The sequence below is a fragment of the Muntiacus reevesi genome, chromosome 21 (assembly GCF_963930625.1).
Source record: "Muntiacus reevesi chromosome 21, mMunRee1.1, whole genome shotgun sequence".
NCBI classification, from domain to species: Eukaryota; Metazoa; Chordata; class Mammalia; order Artiodactyla; family Cervidae; genus Muntiacus; species Muntiacus reevesi.
In genome coordinates, this window is record NC_089269.1 from 48,394,319 (window position 1) to 48,399,243 (window position 4,925).

Genomic DNA, 4,925 nt, shown 5'->3' on the forward strand with positions numbered 1-4,925 from the left:
GGATTGTTAATTACACATTATGATACCAATTATTTCCAAATGTATTACGAAACAGGAGCTATGCTAAGCTATTTTATTGTTTTAATTCTTTCCTTCTTCATTTTTAATAATTACACTCTAGTTTTTAATACATTAAGATGCAATGAAGGAAAAAAAAGTCCTTTATATTTTAAATCTATTTCCATTTTTTTTTTTTTACACAAAGAATTTCAAAGCCATCCATAATAACGTAGCATACAATATAGCCAACAAGAGCTTAGGGAGGCAACTTTGCGATCACTAAGTAGACAACATGAGCAAAGCTCACCCTCCCGACTTGAAGAAATTTAGGGACAAGAAGTGATCAGTGAAATTAAGTGGTGGCAGACATGTCCAAGGAATATCAAGAGGCTTTGATCCCTTTGTGAATCTTCTGATAGATGACTGTGTGGAGATAGTGAGCGACAGAACAATACTGACTGGTGGTAATATAAGGAAACAGAACCTTCATGTTAGAAGCCCTGGAATGAGTAAGGACAAAGGCTGTGTTCACCAGCGGCTCACTTTCATGCCTCGTCTCTCCATATTTTACTACAGTAAAAATTGGGTCGTGGACATTCTTACTGAACTTTTTTGTTAAATAAACTTTTATAATAGTGAAAAAAAAAAGCAATAGCTTAGATAAAACTAGCTGAGTTCCATTTAAGGGAAAAAATGCAAGTCTACTTACTTTGAAAACTTTTAACATGAGACATTTGCTGAAAGGACACAGAGTTCTTCCTCATACAAAGGCAGAACAAACCACAAAAGAGGACACTGGTAGGAGAGAAAGCTTTATACTAGCTACGGAAGAAAGCATAACAAATCAAGAGTCAAATGCTGAATGTGGAGATTATTAATAATCAATTATCTGCCCGGTAAAATGACACCGTTCTTTAATGTGAACCCACCCATGTTGAATTAGATTTCCAAGTAAGTAGAAGGATGATGTCATCTAGCGGTTTGAAAAATGAACAAAGAAAAATAAAATTATTTCAACAACTTACAATCTGTGAGTCGTGGAATTTCACATTCACAGGTACTAAGGCTGAGTGACATTTCAGTGATGAGGAATTATTTTTGTTTGATCCATAGGCTAAAGCCTTATCCTCTGCTTTCCTTCCAGCCCAGAGGTCAGCAAACTTTCTTTCTGTAAAGGGCCTTTGTTCAGGCAATTACTCAACTCTGCTGTTACAGCACTAGAGCAAACACCAACAATACATTAAAAAACAGGCATGGCTGTGATCCACTAGAAATTTATTTAAAAAAACAGAATCATGGGCTATGATTTTACCTACTCCTGTTCTCGTCCTCATTGTGCTAAAAAAGAGGGGGGAGGCGGAGCACGCTTAAGACAGACTTGTAAGAAATGGCAGGAATGGACTTCCCTGGTGGTCCAGTGGCTAAGACCTCACATTCCCAGTGCAGGGGGCCTGGGTTCCATCCCTGGTCAGGGAACGAGATCTCACGTGCCGCAAATGAGTTCGTACATCGCAGCTGAAGATCCTGCGTGCTGCACAACTAAGACATGGTGTAATCAAATAAAGAAAGAAAATTAAAAAAAAAAAAAAGAAAGAAAATAAATATTTTTTTTAAAAGAAAGAAAGAAATGGCAGGAATAATCAAAGACAGCAGGTAGATCTAAAACTACCCACCAAGACATTAAGCATAGCCCCTCATAGTCAGGAGCATTCTTCAAGACCAAATTCAAATCTCGATACCCGAGGTAGGAATCTCTAAGCAACCTTTGTTCTCAAGTTACAGGAGTTTCCCCCTCACAGAATCAGCTTCTACCCTACCATACGGCTGGTCTTCCAAACTGGGTGACAGAATATGTTACGTTGCTGCTACGTCACTTCAGTCGTGTCTGACTCTGTGCAACCCCATAGACGGCAGCCCACCAGGCTCCCCCGTCCCTGGGATTCTCCAGGCAAGAACACTGGAGTGGGCTGCCATTGTCTTCTCCAATGCAGGAAAGTGAAAAGTGAGAGTGAAGTCGCTCAGTCGTGTCCAACTTTTCTCGATCCCATGGACGGAGGAGCCTGGTAGGCTGCCGTCGATGGGATTTTCCAGGCAAGAGTACTGGAGTGGGGTGCCATTGCCTTCTCCATATGTTACGTTATCATATACAAAATATTCTGGACCCAAAATCTGAACCTAAATCTGAGCAAGCCCTTAGTTTACAGGTCACTTTGGGGCAATGAACCATGTTAAATGACAACCCCAGGATACTGGCAATAAAATCTATACTGTAGGAAACCACATAGATCCAGATTCAAAAGACTCAAAAGATCCAGCTGCTTTGACCAAACATATCACAAGACAGGACAAGAGAGGGACACGAAACCTGTGTGTTAAAAGAGACTTCAAGGACGTCCCTGGTGGTCCAGTGGTTAAGAATTCACATTCCAGTGGAGGGGACAAGGGTTCTATCCATAGTCAAGGAACCAAGATCCCACATGCCTTGGAGCAACCTAGCTGGCTCAGCACAACTAGAGACACACCTCCCACAGTGAAGGCCCGACACAGCCAAAGAGAGAGGTTTAGGGACATCAACCAGACGCACTCCATGGGCTTGTTCTAAATCCCTTGGTGGCGCTACGGTATTTTTCACTAACTGTGAAAAGATATTTCTTGGACAATCAGAGAAATCTGAACATGAATATTCAGTGATATTAAGAAATGAGTCACTGTTCAATTTTTATCTGTAATAATAGTATTGTGTTGCGGTTTTAACAAAACGAATTGCCTATCTTTTCAGAGAGTCACATTGAAATATTTATAAATAAATCTGATTTTCCTTTTAAATCCTCATCCGAAAATTCTTCTTTCACAAAAATAATTCTGGTTGTTTTGATCCTGCAGAAGTCACTGCTTTTCAAATATACCCATGAATGGGGTGATGCAGAAAGAAAAGAGGGTGAAATCAATAAATACTAGAGACAGACAAACTTAAAAGGCTAAAGTATTTAAAAACCCTTGATGGACCTAGAAGGTCCTTCAGAGCATATATACCATGTGAAGGTCAGGCTTCTGATAATGTTAACATCTGGAAAGCAGCCATCAATCTGGAAATTTAAAAAAAAAAAAAAGACTTCTGAATGATAAAGAGCTTTCACAAAGCCCATGCGCTTTACTCCCTGAAAAAAAACAAGCACATCATTTATAAAATTGTATCAAACAAGGCCTCAGAACAAGCTAACTCCAAAGAGAAGAAACAAGAGACTTAGAGGAGAAGAAGTAGGAAAGTCCAAGAGTTCATAAGAGAAAGACAGAGTCCACACAGAGTGAAACCCCAGGGTGTCCGCCTGACACAGCCTTCTACAAGGAACCACATCCCAGAGCTGGCAGCACAGCTTCAAGCAGGCTCGGAGTCCGGCTAAAGACAGCAAGAAGGGCAATGGAGACGCTGCTTAAAACTACCTTCATTGAGATGGGCAAATTTAAGAAGCTGAACTATTCACTTAACGGAGAGATCAGGTTTTAAAGGCAGAATTGAGGTCAATGAGTAAAAGTGAAGACAGACTTTGAGCTTGACATGGAGGTAGAGCTTCTCAACAATGAAACCCAGCCCCCAAGGGAGTGAATGGGGCTCCTGGATTGCGGTCCAGAGATGCTGAACTCCTCAAAGTGAGTTCCACGTGGTTCTGGACACTGGGTGAGGTTGGACCAGAGGTCCTTGAGATGATCCAGAGCCATTTCAAGGGTTTCTGGTGGGTAAAGTTTAAGAAAAAAAAATTACTCTGATGCTTGTTAAAATGGTAAGAAAGACTTTTTTCAGAGCTATTGCAAAATAGGAGAGAGATAAAGTTCAGCTTGGAATGTAGCAAAGACAGCTGAGGATTCACAGCAAACAGAGTGAGGTGGTCAGTAGTCAGAAAATTACTAAGAGGAGACATCCGGGTAGGGAGATTCCCATTAAACAAACAAGCCACAGGATTTTTGCTGAAGGCAGCCCTGGGTGATCAGATATTGAGGATGATCGCATACCAAGGGGGGCGGGGGGCCCACGTTCCTTCCTAGACTGACTTCAGATTCTTGCTAAAGTGGGGTTGGCAGACAAAAGACAGCACAGGGACCCAGGTCCAGATCCAGACAAAAATGGAACTCAGAGGCACCTAAGTCTGCTCCTCAGTCCCAGACCGCCCAGATCCAAGCTTGGTGACATCACTTACACCCACAGCCTCATAACAATGCATAACACTGCTTAATTTCGAGATTTCTTCCTCATATAATCTTCTGCTTGTAAAATCCACAAATGCTCATTTCTATACATCAAGCTACCTTAAGATGGGGGAAACTACCTTCGAAAATAACGCCATGTGAGTAATTGGTAGGCAATAATCCTCTGTGACGCTGAAGCAGACAGCTTCATCATCATGAGGCAAAATGAAGCCTTTTAAAGCGGCCTTGAGGGCTACAGTCCACGGGGTTGCAAAGAGTCAGACATGACTGAGCACTCACTCACTCTCCATAATAACAGGCATACAAATAAAATGGAGAAAAAAAATAAATGACTGGATTTCAAAGCATCTGCAAAGAGCAGGGAGCTTCCAATCCCTAACAGGATTACACAACCTCCACAACACGGACTCAGCAATTTTCCACGATGCCCAGTCCCCAGGGAGAGTGTTTACGGATGACAGGGCTGCCTCCTGCTCTCCTGAAAGTACCATCTACAAGATACGTTATTCACCAGGTGTAAAACAGACGGCTAGTGGGAACCTGCTATAAGGCACGGGGTGCTCTGTGATGACCTAGATGAGTGGGGTGAGGGTGGGGGTGGGCGGGAGGTCCAAGAGGCAGAGTATACATGTATGCACACAGCTTATTCATTCACTTCTACAGCAGAAGTGACACAATCTTGTAAAGCCATCATACTCTAATTAAAAAAAAAAAAAATCTGA

The 4,925-nt window shown here is 41.9% G+C and overlaps 1 pseudogene; it reads left to right on the forward strand.

The window, feature by feature from the left end:
* Positions 1-292: 292 nt before the first annotated feature.
* LOC136152502 (small nuclear ribonucleoprotein G pseudogene) lies at positions 293-509 on the forward strand (annotated as a pseudogene).
* The last annotated feature ends 4,416 nt before the right edge of the window (positions 510-4,925 follow it).